Source organism: Chlorocebus sabaeus, chromosome 1 (assembly GCF_047675955.1).
Source record: "Chlorocebus sabaeus isolate Y175 chromosome 1, mChlSab1.0.hap1, whole genome shotgun sequence".
NCBI classification, from domain to species: Eukaryota; Metazoa; Chordata; class Mammalia; order Primates; family Cercopithecidae; genus Chlorocebus; species Chlorocebus sabaeus.
The window spans coordinates 91,725,389-91,743,893 of record NC_132904.1 but is presented as its reverse complement, the minus strand read 5'-3'; the positions used below and the strand labels follow the sequence as shown (position 1 = coordinate 91,743,893).

The following is an 18,505-nucleotide window of genomic DNA, read 5'->3' as shown; positions in this document are numbered from 1 at the left end:
AGTACAGCATTGTTGTAGCAATAGATAACTGACAGAATGTAAATGCTGGAGGTGGCCAGTGCTTTATCCATAGAGAATCTAGATTGGAAAATTTCTTCTTTATATCACAGTCTATTAAGGATAGCCTTGGATAGTCTTGGGGATTTTTACTTATATCACTAAACCAGAGTCACTATAGTCGGTAACTTAATAATCAGTCCTTTGCTCATCTCTGCCCTCAGAATGTTCACCTTTGTGGAGTTGAAATATATCACCTTCCGGTTAAGCTTGTTCTTAGGCCTTCACCCTCAATGTTTTAGACCCTAAGCATGACTGTACCTATAATTGGACTGGTACAATTAGGACAGAAATACTCAAACTTTAGAATATAAGAATCACTGAGTGTGATGGTTATTTTGTGTGTCAACTTGATTGGGCTAAAGGATACCCAGATAGCTAGTAAAGCATTAATTATTCTCAGTGCTTCAGTGGGCAGTGAGTCCATCCCTCTTCTGCTGAAAGGGAAAACCAGGTGCTCTAGCATTTCACTAGAATTATTGGGCTATTCTGGTTTTGTCTCCGAGGGTGTTTCTGAAGGAGATTGGCATTTGAGTTGGTGGACTGAGTGGATAAGGTCTGCCCTCAGCATGGGCAGGTGCCATCTAATCAGCTAGGTGCCTGGATGAAACAAAAAGATGGAGGAAGGGCAATTTCTTACTTTCTCTTCTGGAGCGGGGATGCCCTTCTCCTACCTGGAGTTCTTGAACGTCAGAATTCCAGGTTCTCCAGCCTTTGGGCTTCAAAATTTGCTCTAGCAGCTCCCTGGGGTCTTGGCCTTCCCCTCAAACTGGGAGTTATGCCATGCCATTGGCTTCTTTGGTTCTGAGGCCTTTGGACATGGACTGGACCGTGCTATTTGTTTCCCTGGTTCTCCAGCTTGCGTGTGGCCTAATGTGGGACTTCTTGGCATCTATAATCACATGAGCCAATTTCTCTAATAAATCCCTATATATGTATATACATGGACAGAGAGATAGAGAAAGGTTCTGATCTAGTGAGTACAGCACAAGGACCAGGAACCTCCATTTTTTAAAAAGCATCCTGGATAACATGGTCATACTCCAAGGGAAAACGGTTAGATTATAAAAGGACTAATGTAATAAAAAGGTCTAAATGTAATAAAACTTCAATACAGATACACACCACAGAAGAATAATGGAAGGCTGTAAGGAAAAGAAAAAGAATTTTAAAACAGCAAACCGAACCACAGAAGGACAGGTGGGCACAGAGGCAATCATGAAATCATGAATGGGGGTAGGACACAAGGGAAAAAACATCTTTTTCTCCTAACTGTTCAATGAAGGTTCCTGCTACACTTTTTTTTAAATTTATGTATTTATTTATTTTGAGATGGAGTCTCACTGTCTCCCAGGCTGGAGTACAGTGGCACCATCTCGGCTCACTGCAACCTCTGCCTCCTGGGTTTAAGCAATTCTCCTGCCTCAGCCTCCTGAGTAGCTGGGATTTCAGGCTCCTGAACCACGCCCTCCTAGTTTTTTGTATTTTTAGTAGAGACAGGCTTTCACCATGTTAGCCAGGATGGTCTCGATCTCCTGACCTCATGATCCCCCTGCCTAGGCCTCCCAAAGTGCTGGGATTATAGGTGTGAGCCACCGTGCCCAGCCCCTGCTGTACTTTTATTGCTACCCCGGGTGGAATTTAGGCGAAATTAATAGTTCTCAACCATACTGCACCTAGATTCATCTGAAGACCTGAGAACAAATCTCAACCCTGAGAAGCTGACGTAATTGGACTGAGGTGAATCCAGTGCATTTGGTTTTGAAAAGTGTTCCTGTTGATTTCAATGCACGATATATTTTGAGAACCACTGGCCAAAATTGTATTATTAACTCCACCCAACAGATATCTTCCTAACAGCAAAAATAATTGCAGCTCTGATTTACCAAACTGGCCTGCAGGTGGAATGGAAAGTCAACAGATGAATTAGGTAGAAATGAGAAAAAAAAAAATCCTGCTTTTTCTAAGACCACATCTTTAGGGATGGGGCCTAGGAAGTGCTAGAAAGGTGAAATAGAAACAGGCACCCGTGTGTCCCATGACACTGAGAAAAGAAATGAAGTGCCTGTGCTTGCTAGTGAGCAGAATACTTTGCATACCGAAGTCATTCTAGATTTCTCTGTATCTATACACAGTGTGTGCACTTGAAAGTGTGGCATATGGGTTATGTAATTTTTTTTTTTTTTTTTTTTTTTTTTTTTTGAGACGGAGTCTCACTCTGTGGCCCAGGCTGGAGTGCAGTGGCGCGATCTCGGCTCACTGCAACCTCTGCCTCCCGGGTTTACGCCATTCTCCTGCCTCAGCCTCCCGAGTAGCTGGGACTACAAGCGCCCACCACCTCGCCCGGCTAGTTTTTTGTATTTTTTAGTAGAGACGGGGTTTCACTAGGTTAGCCAGGATGGTCTCGATCTCCTGACCTCGTGATCCGCCCCTCTCGGCCTCCCAAAGTGCTAGGATTACAGGCTTGAGCCACTGAGCCAGGCAGTAATATTTTTTGAAATTACACTCTTACCTATAATTTGGCAGTGAGAATGCTTGTCTAGTATTTTAGATATTTCTTGAATGCATGAATCCCATGTGACATACAATATTCCATCAAAATAAGATCTAGTAGAATTTCTTAAAAATGAAACAGCCTATGGTAGATTACATTCTAAGCTGTGATTATCAGACCTCTATCTGAGCATCAAAATCTAAAGGAAATCTTGTTAAAAATAGACATTCCTGGAAACCACTGTGACTTGCTGTATCAGAATGGGAGGTGAGGGGCTCATAAAATGTCGCATTTTACAAGATCCCCACACAATGTTTATTCACTCAGCACCACACCAGTCTGCTTTTGGAAACCATATGTCTTTTGGGAGCAGGCTCTCTCTTTGACAACATTATTCACAGAGTTATACAGCCTTAAATCCACCTTGACTGACTACACGCTCTGTGTTCCATATATAACTGGGAAACTGACAGAGTTTCATGACGTTATTAAAGGAGCAAATCAAATAGAATTCAGAAGACGCGACATCAAAGATGGATTTCCCAAGGTGAAAACAACTCCCCATTACAAACCTGTTAGAAACTGCTTTTGAAATGGAAGTTACTGAAATGGAATTTCTCAAACGGCCAAAAACACCCTTAATACTCTTGATACACATTTCTGAATTGCTTTTCAGAAAGATTGTGCCAATTTACACCAATGTGCATGAAATGCCCCTCCCCATGGTCATGAGCACTTCAGACAAATTGCATCTCCTTCATGAATTTGTACAGTGCTGGCCATGGTGAGATGCGAGAGAAATACTCTGTGAATGGACCAACGACTCAGTGAGGGGCAAGGCCCAAACAGCCATGGGACTTCTAAGCGAGAGAGGACCCTTCTTACCACTTGATTGAAGTGGAGATTCTGGGTAGTGTTCAAGAGAAGTGTGGCTGTCCAACCTGGCCAGGGCACAGCAGCACTTACGTCTCCAGTTGTGGCCCAGAATTGGGGGATGCCTCTTAGAGAGTAATCTCTGACAGAAGCAGTTTGTCTAGGCTGAGGCCAGAAGCTATCCCTGGGGAGGGCCCCCAGATGGGGTACACAGAATGACTGAGAGGGTAAGAGGTAAAAAGGAGTGGGGCCAAGTTAGGAGTTTCAAAAGACCTTCACCCTAACTTCAGGCATCAGTCATATCAGCGAAGGAGCCAAGTTAGTCCTTATGCCCTTGCGTTCAGCTTCCTGGTGCTGTTATGATGCCTCTAACTGCTCAGGACTGTGCCCACCCAGCTTTTCCAAAAGGAACATGCCCTTTCTTGTCTGAAAATGGTAGATTCTAACTGACTTCTTAGTGAGAATCTTCTCTCTCTAAAACAGGATTCTGTAAATAGAACTACTCAGTGCTGGCCGTCACCCCAAAAGGATTCATTCCAGAGGTGGCAATGTGTTCCCAAAGTGAAATGATGGCACATTAAGGATTTGCAAAAGTGGTGATCCCAAATCCATTTTGTGAACTTTACTTCAACCCCACTCCTGGCTATGAAAGAGTAGAGGTTGAAGAGGCAAAAATAGAGGGTTTGTTTTAGAAAGTGCTATGCTTTGAGTTCCAGCTCCCTTCAAAGAGTTCATTCTGAGGCATTTGTACAAATCTTGTGGAGTTTAAGGAACAATATAGACTGGCATTCAATTCCAATCTAAAAGAAAGCATTCTTTTTTTTAGATTGCTTTATAAGAAAAAGATAGGCATGCAAACCCATATACGCATGCAAACCCAAGAGAGAGGACAGCCACAAGAACAATTGCCCTTCCAGTATTTGGCACGGCAAGGATATATGAGCTCTCTGTAGGTCAAGAGAAGACCTTGGAAGGTAATCAGGCTGGAGCTGTCTTGAAGGAATACTGTCCAAGAGGGCAGCTTGCCAGAGTGAGGTGCCTCCCAACACAAAGGCCAGAGACTGGGGGGATCATACGAGATCAGCCAGAGAGTGCATTGCGGAAGTCAGCCTACAGTATGGTCTGGGCTACAAAGCCTTTAAAGCTAACACAAACAAAGGACGTTGGCTTTTTTTTTTTTTTTTTTTTTTTTTAGATGGAGTCTTGTTCTGTCACCATGTTGACACCATATTAACCACGTTGATTCAGGCTGGAGGGCAGTGGTGCAATCTCAGCTCACTGCAACCTCCGTCTCCTACATTCAAGCAATTCTCCTGCCTCAGCCTCCCAAGTAGCTGGGACTACAGGTGCACACCACCATGCCCGGCTAATTTTTGTATTTTTAGCAGAGACGGGGTTTCACCATGTTGGCCACTCTGGAATCAAACTCCTGACCTCAAGTGATCTGCCCATCTCAGCCTCCCAAAGTGCTGGGATTACAGGCATGAGCCACCACGCCCAGCTGGATGTTGGCTTCTATTGTAAGAGCAATGGAGGCTGTCAGAGAATTTTGCATTGTGTGTATGTGTGTGTGCGTCTGTGTGTGTGTGTATGTGTGTGTGTTGGTGGGGGGGTTGTTATGATGGTGAAATGAGCAGATTTGCATTTCAAGGATGCTCTGGCTGGAGCATAAATAATGGAGGGGAACAAGAACAGAAGCAGGAAGACTCATTAATAAGCTAGTCAGGTGAAAAGAGCGGGCAGTGAAGACGACAGCACGAACTGCAGAGATGGGGAGCGGTAGGTGGATTCGAGCAATAGGTAAAAATCAACAAGTCTAAGTGATTGGCTTGCGGGGAGGGTAAACAATAAGGAGGCATCAGGATGACTTCTTGGTTTCCGTCTTGCCCATACTGGTGCCTGATGGAGCCATTTACTCAGAGAACACGGGGAAGGGGCCAAGTTCTAGGAAAAAAATCATGTGCATTGCCTTGCTAACTTGGGAATCTGAGCTGCCTTTGAGATATACAAAGATGTCAGGTAGACTAATTGAAGCTTTATACCTGGGCGAGCATTTAGGAAAAAGCGAGAGATAAAGGCAACCTAAGAGCCTTGAGGAACTCCAACGCTTAAAGGCCAGGAAGAGGAGTATGCACTAGAGGGGATGAAGGAGAGAGAAGAGGAACTGTCAGAGATGCAGGAAAAAAGGCCATGTGCCACCCCGGTCCTCAATGCTGGCTACAACAGGAAATAAAATGGATGTGACCCCTGCCATATGGAGCTCACAGGGGAGTGAGAAGGTGGATAGTAAGCAAGAAAACCACAAAATTATAAAACTACAAATTGTAGTCAGCATTATAAAGGGAAACAGAATAAAAGTGAATTGTGGGCTAGGCACAGTGGCTCATGCCTGTAATCCCAGCACTTTGGGAGGCCGAGGTGGGCAGATCACCTGAGGTCAGGAGTTTGAGACCAGCCTGACCAACATGGTGAAACCCCATCTCTACTAAAAACACAAAAATTAGCCGGGCGTGGTGATGCACGCCTGTATTCCAAGCTACTCGGGAGGCTGAGGCAGGAGAATCTCTGGAACCTGGGAGGCGGAGGTTGCAGTGAGCCAAGATTGCGCCACCGTACTCCAGCCTGGGTGACAGAACAAGACTCCATCCTAAAAAAGAAAAAAAAAGGGAATTGTGTGGTAGGAAAGAGCTCTTCGTGGATCTGCATTAGGATGCTTATGGGTGGCAACTGTCCCCAGGGAAGTGTTTGGAGAAGGGAAATTGTCTGGCACCTGTTGTCTGCTTTCCCACTGTAGCCCTGTTCTTTTCTCCCCAGTTACTTCCCAGGAGGTGCCAGGGACCTAAAGACTAAGTGTCCTTGAGCAGTGAGTGTCTCTGAAAAGAAGGGAGTGAGGCCCTTCAGAATGGACCCAGGACAAAAAAGCCCAGCTGACCATTAATGGGTTGGAAAGATGCTATCACAGGGCCTGGTCCCATTGGAAGATGTTTGGGCTTTTCTCCAAGGCCTGGTGACCTCCACCACCTGATCTGAGACTGCCCCTATAACAGCAAAGCCCTTGATCAAAGCAAAATGACCCAGAGAGTTTCAGGTATCGCACAGCTCTGCCAAGCAGATTTCAAAGAAATGCGAACTGAGGTTATCATGGGGATTTTGTGCTAAAGGAACCAGGGTATAAGGTGGCCATGCCTTCTCAGGGCCTGAGCCTTGGGGATACTGCACAAGTTCCCTATCCAGGCTTTCTGAAATACACTCCAGCCTAAGGGCATATTTATTCACCCAAGGTCCGTGTCAGATTCCTTTATTAGGTTCTTTTATTTCTCTAAAAATAAACAGTGCAGTATAATTCATATACAATCTCATTTAACAAGGCAAATGGAAAGTGCTGTTTTAAAGCAGCAGCCATAGGCATTGTGAGAAAGCACAAAGCCAAGGTGCGGGGCTCTGGAGTCAGACACACCCGGCTCAACTTCCAGCTCTGCCCCCTACTAGTTCAATGATGTTGAGACAGAGTCTTGCTTTGTCGCCCAGGCAGGAGTGCAGTGGCACAATCCCGGCTCACTGCAACCTCTCCCGAGTTCAAGCGATTCTCGTGCCTCAGCCTCCCAAGTAGCTGGGATTACAGGCGCCCACCACCACATCTGGCTAATTTTTGTATTTTCAGTAGAGACAGGGTTTCTCCATGTTGTCCAGGCTGGTCTCAAACTCCTGACCCCGAGTGATCCGCCAGCTTCTGCCTCCCAAAGTGCTGGGATTACAGGCGTGGGCCACCACACCCGGAAAATTACATAACTTTTTAATGCCTTCCTTCTTCATCTTTATGGGGATCATAGATTTATATGAATGAATTAATGACACGGAGTTTAAAGCCTTTCCTGGTCTAGCCTGAACTCACCTTTCCAGACTCAGCCTATGATTTTACTCCCTTCCCCCAAGCCACATGAGAGTCCCAGGCTGTAGCCACACTGACGTCTCTGCTACTCCTTCGAGCCATCACCTTCTCTCTTACCGACCACGCTTCCCACTGCCTGGGTTCCTTCACACCACCCTTGTCAACTGAAATCCCACTCATCTTTCAGAGTGCAAAGTAAATGTCACCTCCTCTTTGAAGCATCCGCTGCCTCATCCCAGCAGTCAGCTGCACCTTGCTCTCTATGCCCATATACTTCCTCTACATCTTCTCGATGATAGTAATAAACACTCAAAGTATGCACTGAGCTTAAGTACTTTAACTATTTTAACTCACTAAATCCCCACAGGAACCATATAACATAGATTTTATCACTCACCCCATTTTTAGGATGCAAAACATAATGCACAGAGAAGTTAAGTAACTTGCCCAATGCCACACAGCCCACAGCAGAGCCAGGGAACAAGCTAAGCCCTGTGATGACAGAGCTGGTGCTTCTAACCACAGTGCTACACTGTGTACTCCTTATTCCTTATCCACAGGGTGCGAAGTTCACTTCCCCCATCAGGTGGGAGAGCCAGGGATTGAATTTTCTTCATTTCTGCATCTTCAGATCATAGCACAGTACCTGGCACATAAGCTCTTGCAACTTTCTTCCTCTCACACACCAAAACTAAACTATTGAAGGAAAACCACTAATTCAGTAATATTTACCCATGTGTTCTGGTCTCCTCTTCTTTTTGGCCATAATTTCTGATTAAAAAATACTGCTCTGTAGTCCTGGCCAAGGGGCCTCGTATAGTCTCTTTGAAGTTGATGAATAACACTGAACTTCTTCCAGTTCATTCAATTAAAAAAGGAGAAGCCATTTTTTCCCATGAAGAAGTTTGAGGCCTAAGGGTAAAATAGAGACATGGATCTGTCGTGACACCTTTTTTTTCCCATTGAAATGAAGAGAATCTGTTTATAAAGAAAAAAAAAAGAGTAAAAACAGAATTCAAAAGGCAACCGGGCTTCCAGAAGGGCCCTCCCTGGCCCAGCAGCTCCTGGAGGCAGTTGTGGAATCTGGAGTTGGAGGAAGTCTTGAAAAGAGAGCTCTTTGAAGGCACAGCTGGCTACAAACCAGTCCCGGAGCCGGCAGCCCAGCCCAGCTCAGCATATCTCAGCCAGAACATAGCTAGGCAGGCCAAGGAATCATAAGAAGGGGATGATATTTTTAAAATCTTTGGCGTTAGCAAAACTGAAAGTTGCCTGACCAGTGCTTGTCTCTTTCTTTTTCCCCGCTCAGTGTCTAATTTGTGTATTTCCAGGATTCTGAACCTTTCCCCAGCAGATCAGGTCTGGGTGCAAATGGTCCCTAAGTCACCCATGTTCCTTAGGCTTTATCCCTCCTTAGAAACAAAAGGTGGAGCTTTGCCAAGATTAAATGGCATTCCATTCAAAGCTCCAAGTCTGGCTCAGTTCAATATGCTCATGAGGAGGACTTTGAAAGTGCTATGGATAATTTTCTAATAAGGCACAACTACCCAGCAGGACTGAGGCCAAAAAAAGAACCATCTTTCAAATGTAAGTTCTTATCAGCTCTGAAAAAAAAAAAAAAAAACAGATGTTATTTAAGCTAAAGTTTAAATTTGGGCTAAAGCCTCAGACTTGAAAAATGCTTGCAACCAGAATTGGGAGGTGACGGAGGTGAATGAAGGATAGGTGGGGGTGGGGGAAGCACTGGTTTGTGATTTTACTTCCAGTCTGCGGTCACTGAGTTCATGAGTGTGTACACTCTTGGACCTGTCAGTAAGAAAGTATATATTGAGCATGGATGTTATAGCAAAGCTCAATATAGCATTTGGAATCGTATGAGACAGGGTTGTTGCCCTTGAGTACTTCACCATCTCACTAAGGAGAGAGAGAACAAAAATAAGCAAAGATCTTTTTTGAGGACTTGGCATATGGTAGGGGCCTCTCAAAGTCACTTCCTGTATTCCCTTTCGGGTGTTGGAGAGAAAAATGATGTGACCACTAAAGATGTCCCTGGGACAGAGAGGAGCCAAAATTGACCATGGAAAGAGGAAGATCACTGTGGACTTGAGTGGCCTGTGAGACTGGCATGGTAAGAAGACGGCTATGGGTGAGGGAGGCCATCCATGATGAGCTGGTGGAGGAGAGATGGGAGGGCCCATGGTGGAGAGTGGTGAGAGTGAAGGGCAGAAAGCCCAATCAGGGACCTCTAATTCCAGGCCAAGTGGTTTGGTTGAGCCCAGGTTTCACATTGGAAGCCAGACTCTCTGATGGCTATGGATCTGTGAGTGTGAGAGTGTGTGTGTGTGTGTTTCCTTTTTGCTTTTATTGGAGTTGATAATATGTGTTTAAAGTCTGAATTGGAATGTCTGGGGTCAGGGAACACGTGCTCTTCAATTTTGAATTTAGCTTCAGGCCCCACTTACCCAACTAGTCACTTAATTCGTATGTGTATGTTACCTACCTGTAAAAATTTGAGTTTGAGGCCCCAGTCCTTCAGGTAACAAAGAACTAATGGATATTTTTGGAATGATGGAAATGGTATTTCATGATTATCAGGGTTGCCAGATAAAATACAGAATGCACAGTCAAATTTGAATTTCAGATAAACAACAAATAATTTTTAATACATACTTATATTAAAAATTATTTGTTGTTTATCTGGAATTATTCATTTTTAAAATTCATTTTAAAATTCATTTAAAATTCATTTAAAATTCATTTTAAAATTCATTTAAAAATTATTCATTTTTAAAATTCAAATGTAACAATGTAACTGAGTATCTTGGCTTTTTGTTTTTGCTTTTTGCTAAATCTGGTAATCTGGCTCATGTGGCATATATAAAATGAATGGGGAGAGAGAAATGAGATTAAATGAGGAGGTTGTACAATAGTCTCAGAAAGACATGGATAATCCATTCCTTTAACGGGATGGATGACTAGATTGGAGGTGAGAGACATTCACAAAAAAGAACGAACAGAGCATGCAGCTTGATTAAAGATGGGGAACAAAAGAAGAGAAGTAACCCCAGGGTTACAGAAACACAATTCACACTACAGCACTGCCGCTTAATTACACAAGATACTCCCAGCCTTGGTTTCCCCGTTACCGCTTCTAATGTGTCATGAGGAGTACTGAAGATGCCTTATAAATGCTGCACAAATGTCAGTTGTTATAATAAATGCCCCAGCCCCATTCTTTTCCACATACACTATTACTAAAGCCATGTCTCTTCCATGCTGTCCTTGTCTAATTATTTTGAACACAAAGGTAAAATGCCCCTTTGTTCCATTTCCCTCTTGGCCCACACAGCTCAAACTTGTACAGTTCCCTGTTCTCCACATGGGCACTTGCAAACACTCAGAGCTTCCTGTCCTTGGCAAATTCACTGACCTTTCCTCTGTTTTTTCAGCAAGCCATTGGTAAAAATGTGTATTAGGACAGAGTTGGGGACACAATAAGCCAGAAACTCTGACCCTCCAGGTGGCCATCAGTCCATGCATAAACACCCTCTGGGTCCTAATGCACTATACCTGGACTTTGTTTCTCTGTGCCCACACATCAGAGAGAGACCCCCTGTGCAGATAACATGAGGCGATGGACCCCGATACTAACCTACCCCTGCTACTTTCTAGCTCGGTGTCTTGTGGCACATGGTGTAACTTTTCCTGTAAGATAGTTTGTTATTTACTGTCCTTTTATTTCAATTGCTTTTTCCTTTCTTCAATGTCAATTGTATGACTAATTCTTACACTAAAAGTGCCTAAACCTTTTCTTTCTGGATTACAAATGATGGATGCATAAAATGCTCCCTCTGACCTGGCTTTCTTCAAGTCACCTTGCCCCTGCCCTCAGGGAGCTCAGCTTCTCATCTGTCTCTGGAACTCCTGCCAGAATGCTTCACCTTTCCTTGGCCTCTGTTGCCACCTGCAGGAGCATTTGGAGGAGGGTTCCCGGACCCTGGATGCCAGAGAGGGAAGCAATAGGCGTGTGAAATCTTGGGGTTCACAGACAAAATCTCCTTACCTCTCTTGAGCTCAGGCTCCAATATTTATGTATTTATTTATGTTTATTTATTTGGGGCAGAGTCTCACTATGCTGGCCAGACTGGCCTCTAACTCTTGAGCGCAAGCGATCACTGCCGCCCACCCCCCACCTCCCCCACCTTAGCTTCCTGAGTAGCTGGGATTATAAGTGCGCACAATCATACCCGGCAAAGCTCCAATATTTAATCAGTTGAGTGACTTTGGGCAAATCATTCCTCTTAGCCTATTTCCTCATCTCTAAAAGAGTATTTGAAATCCATAAATTTGCTTTGATAGTGATTGTAAATGGGTCATTCATGTATGTATTCATGAAGCAAACAGCATGTTGGATAAAAATATATGAAAACATAAGAACCTTTTTGAGAGAAAAATCACAATCTTACGGGGGCACCAGTCAAACCCACAGGAAATTGTCAGTTTGTCTTGATAGACCTATGAACAAAGTGTCACATGGTCTAAGTCATGCCTCTTGTCGGGTGCAAGCAGGGAAAGCTTCACAACAGAGGTGACATAGTAATTGGACTTGGAAAACCACATAGGAGTTCACCAGGGTTTGGAAGAACACACAGGAGTTCATAAGGCAGAGAGGAAGGGAAAGGACTTTCCAGAAAGGGGAGCAATAAGCCAAAATGTTTTCACCTGCAGACAGTTCCCAAGGCGTGACTGAACTTTTGTATCCTGCAGCAAGCAGGCTTTGTAGGAGAGCAACGTAAGGCGAGAGGAATGTTGCCAATGTCAAGGGAAGGAGTGGAGAGGCCTGGCCCTCGAAGAAGTCTAGTAGGGGGATGAAGAAGTGGAGTTACCAGGCTGCAAAAAGAACATTGAACCAGGATGGGGAGGTCTGCTTCATGACCCAGGCTCTTCCAACCACTCACTATGGGACCTTGGCTAAGTTAACCACCCTCTCTATGCTTCGGTTTCCTCATGTGCAAGTGAAGATAATAATCCCCACCTCGCTGTGTTGTTGCCAGATAACACATGCAAAATCATTAACACAGTGCCTGCCGCAGATGTGCTCAAATAGGTCAGCCACTGGTGTTACTATTAGATATGCAGCTTCAGGGACTTATTTTGTCTCACCAAACCTACTTTCCTCGTCAATAAACTGAGAACAAGAGTGTCTGCCTTGCATGCATCAGAAACTGAAGATACAATCAAGTAATACAAGCTGCACAGAATGAGATAATGAAGCCTACACTTTAAAAATATACAAGGCGTCTACTAAACAGAAGGCAGTTTCACTTTCATTACCGTATTTAACTTTTTCTGACAACAACCTTATGAGGTAGGATTATAATGATGTTTGTTTTATACGTGATGAAAGTTGGGTTCCTTCATTTAATAGATGCTCTTTGAGCAGGTTCTGTGAACAAGACAAGACCATGGGAACTGTAGTTGAGAAGAGGAAACCGATTGCATGTACACGTTGGGGGAACCGGATCTCAGGGCTTCGCCCTGCTCTGTCTCTACTCGCTCTCTAATGATCTCTCCAAGCTCATGGCTTTCAGTCCCATGCCTGTATCATGGCAACCCATATTTCTATCTCCAGCCCAGCCCTCTCCAGACCTGCGTGTCTGCCCAATCAACTTCTCCACTTGTTTTTCTAATAAACACCTCAAGCCTAAAATATATAACATTAAGCTCTCTTTCCCCTCTACCCCAGCATCTTCCAATCTCAGCCAACAGCACCTCTGTTTTTCCAGCTGCTTGGAGTCATCCCTGATTCCTGTCTTTTTCTCATACCCCCACAAACAATCATAAAGAAAATCATATATATATATATATTTGAGACAGCGTCTTGGTGTCTTGCACTGTCACCCCGGCTGGAGTGCAATGGCGCAATCTTGGCTCACTGCAACCTCTGCCTCTTGGGTTCACACAATTCTCTTGCCTCAGCCTCCTGAGTAGCTGAGATTACGGATGCACACCACCACACCCGGCTAATTTTTTTTTGTATTTTCAGTAGAGACGGGGTTTCACTATGTTGGCCAGACTGGTCTCGAACTCCTGACCTTATGATTCCGCCTGCCTCGGCCTCCCAAAGTGCTGGGATTACAGGTGTGAGCCATCGCGCCCGGCCTTTTATCCTGCTTTCAAAAAATAAACCCAGAGTCTGAGTGCTTCTCTCTACCTCCAGCGCCACTCCATGGCCCAAGCTCTCTTTCACCTGGTTCACACCTGGATCACGGCCTCCAGTTTGCGCAGTGACCCCTACAGTCTGTTCTCCAAACTGCAGCTGGCGTGGTCATTGTGAAAAGCAATGTCCATCTGCTGCTCAAAAACCCACGAATGGCCCCCCCATTTCTTTCCCATTAAGGCCAAAGTCTAAAACATTTACAGAGTCGTATACGATCAGTTCCTATCTGCTTTCCTTATACTGGAGGCTGTGAAGCTCCTTAATATATAAACAGTTCTCAGGAGAAGGAATAAAAGGACAGCCACCTCGTCAGCAGAGCCAGTTCACACTCTGCTAGAGACAAGACGAGCTGGGACCTTCTCCCCTAACCCTTACTGCATATGTGAGAGAAGCCAGACCTGCTGGATCGACTGGAAATGCCCAGTGCCTGAGACCGGGAGGAAAGAGAAGCCATGGGGAGGAAAAGACTGTAAACCTGGAGGACGACGAAGTCCCACCTCACCAGTTAGGCAGGGAGGAGAGAGAGGCCTAGGGCGCTCAGGAACTTGGAATAAGATTGCCCTCTGCGGGTGAAACTGTGAAATATCTCACAGTGGAGCAGCGCGGAGACTGTTCGCACAGCAGCCCAGCGAAAACGCCACCCGACTGGAGGTACGAACGCTTTGCAGACTGGGGGCGCCCAAGCGCATCCCAGACGCGAGGGCAAAGGTCCAGGAGGGCTGTAGGGCTCTCGGAAGTATCCGATCACCTTGAGAGGAGTCCGTCGGGTGTGCGAGCCTGATGTCACTGCACCTTCGATTCCTCCAACGCCCCTGCCCTTACTTCCCAGTCTTCCGGCAACTTCTCCCCTTTGGCCTCCCGTAGGCCTTGCCCCCAGGGAGGGGACGCGCTCCACAGGCGGATTCGCACTTGTGGACCCTCGGCAGCACTTTCTCGTGCAAATTAACAAGTGGCCCTCAGGGTAGAAGCACCGCCCAGCCTTTCCCGGGAAGGTCACCAGGGTAAGGCAGTTCAAGGTCTGCAGGCGCCCGGCGTTGCCGGGATCCTCCCAGCGCGCGGGTCCGGGGAGGCCAGGAGAGGGCTAACCCGTCCCCGACAAGCGGCCCTTCCGGGGGTGGGCTCTGACCTCACCGAGTGGTCAGCGGGTCCGGGAGCTCCAAAGGGTAGGACAGAATTGGGTAGATGAGGGTGTATTTTTCTGGGAGGAGTCTAAGGCGTCGCTGACTCTGAAAGGCCCGCATCCGGAGAAAGGGAAAGAGCCCCCTCCCGTGAGGAAGGACGAGAGGCTGGCCCGCGGGAAGGAGCCCTGGCCGTCCCTCCAGGCCTAGGTTTACCTCTTTGATCTCACCCTCCCCGTAGCGGCGAGTGCCACCAAAGATGTGAGAGGCCAGCGGGTATCGGGAGAGCGCTGAGAGTCCGCGCCGGCGGGACCCCAGATTGGAGCCGCCGTCGTCCGACGGGCCGACCCTGCTGTAATAGCTCCCGGCAGGCCACGGGAGGCAGGTGGGGCCCGCCGCGAGTCCTAGTGAAAAACACCTTCCTCTTGATTCTCTCAAAGGAGCCCGAGCCCTGGGAAGGGACACCAAGGCACTCCCGGGACTCCGGAGAAGGACAACAGCCCCAACACAGAGTACTCGGCCATCCAACCGCCCTTACCCAAGCGGAGAATCTCTCTCCACCTCCGCCCTGCCGGGACTCAAAGTTGTTTGTCAGAGGAGCCGCCAGGTTTCCTTGTAGCTGGGCACGATATGCACTGTGCGCGCGGGCGCGCGCGCACACACACACACACACACACACACACAAGTATATATATTTTTCCAGTTGCCACTGCAGGACTGCCAGCTTTCGGAAATAAGCATCCACTCCCTCTCCCAGGACTGGGCGTGGGGTTACCGAGAGGAGAGGAAGAGACCTTGCGTTTGCGCTGGGCCTGCTCGGTGCCAGGCCATCCTAGGCTTCTGTCTATCCTGGTTTCTGGTCTGTGCGTTGTGGGTAGCAGCATTGGCGTGTTGCGCCGGAGGGAGCAGGCTGAGCGAGGCTCCAGAAGGTGCGCAATAGCCGGAGAGGAAAGGGCGATGCTGTCACCTGGCCCCCTCCCTGAGACTCCATCCAGCCCAGAAAAAGGAGCTGCTTTCTCCCCCACCTACCCCAGGAGAAAATAAACGGTCGCTGGCATTTTCCTGCGTCTTTTAACTTTGACAGAACTGTTTTGGGTTGGCTATTGTGGGCCGGGATGGAGGTCTTCTCCTGCCAGGAGCAAACCTGCCCACACCCAGGCCGGCAGTGAAGTCAGCCTTGCCCCAGCCTGCCCTCCCGGGAAACAATGCCCCTTTGTCGCTCGCCCTCCCGGGGCTGATCCAGCCCCTCCCCTTAGCTTAGGGCTCCCTCCCGTTAGAGCATTCCAATGATAGCCACAAGTCACACTCTTCTTTGAGGTCTCTGCCTGGGAAGAAAACAAAGCAGCCCTCCTAATCACACGGAGGGAGTGGAACTTTTCCTGCCCTCTGACTATGTGCCAGCCTTGGCTCCTCCCTGAAGCCCTATTGAGAGGGCTTATTAGGTCACTTATGTTTTGTACCTCGCGTGAAGTCCCACAATCAGTAGATTATAGAGGGGGCACAAACCCAGCAATGTCTGACATAGAGAAATTACACATACATACATACATACATACATACATACATACATAGTCTTTCCACCACCCAGGATTGAAAATTAATGCTGTTTTTGGCATTGTCCCTTATCCACCCAAACCCTCCAAAAGGCTGGCTGGCATTTGCTTGACTCTAGTTCTACCTTCCTCAGTAAATAACATCTTCCCACTCCATCCATCATCCATGTCCCTCTTTACCTGCCCCACCTCCTTGGTTGCTTGGTGGCACCAAGGGTCACAGTGAGACTGTTTTGGGGGACCTGGCCTCATATGCCCCCTGTCTCCTTGTTCAGTTCTGAGAGGACAGTGCCTGCCACTTGGGTGTGCCCCCAGGATGGTCCTTTTCTTTTAGACTTTGACTTGTTAATCCTCCCTCAATGCTCCTGCCAGAGTCTCAGTCCCACTGCCAGGACCCAGGCACTCTTCCCTCCCATCTGTTCTGCAGAAGGGCAGAACTTTAGGAGTGCTATGAATAATGGTATTTTCCCTTGATGAACTGTTGGCAGCACCGATAGGGGTCCACACAGGCTAGAGCCAGTCCTGGTTTGAGTGTGATCATTAAAGGCGCAGGGCAGTGGATGCTGGCTGTGAGGTCACTAAGGGACTATAGTCCTGGGACTTGGTTTCTCACTGTTTGGGTGCAGCAGGAGGGAACATGTGTTTTGGCAGCTTGCAGGGTGCTTTGGCAACAGTTTAAAAATTATTGCCCCCCTTTCCTGATAAATGTGCCCAATTTCAGTTTCCCCTTCCCTCTTCCCTTCATTGTTTTTCTTCTCTTTCCTATTTCTTCCCACATCCATGGGATTTCAAGTGGTCCTTTGGCATCTCAATTTCCTCTTCCAAAAAGCTTACGATTATAGTAATCCATAGGGTGGTAATACAAATTAAGTGACATAGCATGTATTTAATAAATTAGTCCCATCTCCTTACGTTTTCTCATTTTTTCCTCTTCCCGGTTGACTTTGAATTCTCCCTACTTTTGCTTCTGCCTGTTCATAGAGATTGGAGATGAGGCTGCATCAGGCAGAGACATAAGGGATGGGATCTGGGGAACGTATGGTTCCTTTATTTCATTTCACCCACTTTGGACTCTACCCTTTGAAGATGACTATCATTATGAATAGCTGTTAACGTCTGATTAGTTAACTGTCTCCCACCACTGACCTCCATGAGTGACTAGCTCCTGAATTATTTACTTTTTGGAACTCATCATTGGGTATATGGTCACACAATTTGGAATCCTAGAGTAAAAAATTCAATACTGTAGGTTGATTCAATTTGGGGCCATGTCTGAACTCAATGACATTAAAAATGTACCAGCCTGCTCTGAAGATTCGTCCGGCAGGTTATCTAGAGGGACTTGCAGCATTCGTCTTAGCACTTTGTCTGGGCTAAGAGACCTGGCTTCACCTTTTGAGGATTGTATAGTAGTGAGGGCCCTGAATATCCTAGTCTTTTGCAGGAAAGAATCTTCTTGTCGAGAGCCTAGACTGGCTGCCCTTACATGTCAGTGCTTTCTCCCCTCTGTGATACTCCCTCCCTTTACACTTCAGCCTTAATCCGGCAACCATTTACTATGTTGCTTTCTACGTTGAAAGGGGTGGAAATGAAAGTGCAGACTCTGCGTCCCTGGTAAGACAACTCTGAAGGGCTATCCTGGCTTCAGAGCTCTCTGGGGGCCTGCTGAATTACTGTTTGCATCACAGCCCACCTTCTCCTTTGCCTGATCCTGCATTTTCCCCTTCCCCACATGTGTTCCCCCTGAGCACTTTTTTGTTAACTTCCTGCATGCTACTGTCATCTCAGAGACTGATTCCTGAGGAGCTCAACCTACAACATGTTGCTCAGTGGAAAGCACATGGAATGTGGACTGAGACATGACTGTGTTCAAACCCTGGCTCTGTCGCTACGTGGTTATGTGGTTTGAGGCAAGGCATTTAATCCCTCTAAAGTTCACTTTCATCTGGGGGAAAAAGATAACTGTGAGGATTAAGTGAGTTTATATATAATGTATGAGTGCCTGGACCACTGAAGCAGTGCAGCAGACTTTAGCTCCTCTTTCAGTAATATTTATTGGCATCCCAAGTGTTACTAGAATTTATATTTCTACTTTATAAATTTTACGAGAATTTATATTTTCATATTCTTGATACTAACACTGCATTTTGAAAGGGGTGACTCCTTCCTTATTAAAATTTTAGAACACTATCCTAAGTGAAGTATAATGGTTACCAAATTAGAAGGCATCTGGATCTGGTTGATCTTGAACAAGCAGGTTAATCATATAACTTAGCTAAGTCATTGTGAAATTTCCTCATGTGT

At 46.4% G+C, this 18,505-nt stretch overlaps 1 long non-coding RNA gene across 2 annotated transcripts in view; it reads right to left on the bottom strand.

Annotated features, from left to right (window-relative positions):
- Positions 1 to 18,096, bottom strand: part of LOC140712731 (uncharacterized) — a 69,234-nt gene extending 51,138 nt beyond the window's left edge. The window contains exons 1-2 of one of the 2 annotated variants that reach the window (XR_012094447.1): positions 15,187 to 18,096; positions 8,046 to 8,225 (exon numbers count right to left, since the gene is read on the bottom strand). This is a non-coding gene — a long non-coding RNA (uncharacterized lncRNA). Of the gene's footprint in view, positions 1 to 8,045; positions 8,226 to 14,864; positions 14,959 to 15,186 lie in introns of those variants that run through there. The other variant, XR_012094446.1, reaches the window with a different exon arrangement.
- Between the last annotated feature and the right edge of the window lie 409 nt (positions 18,097 to 18,505).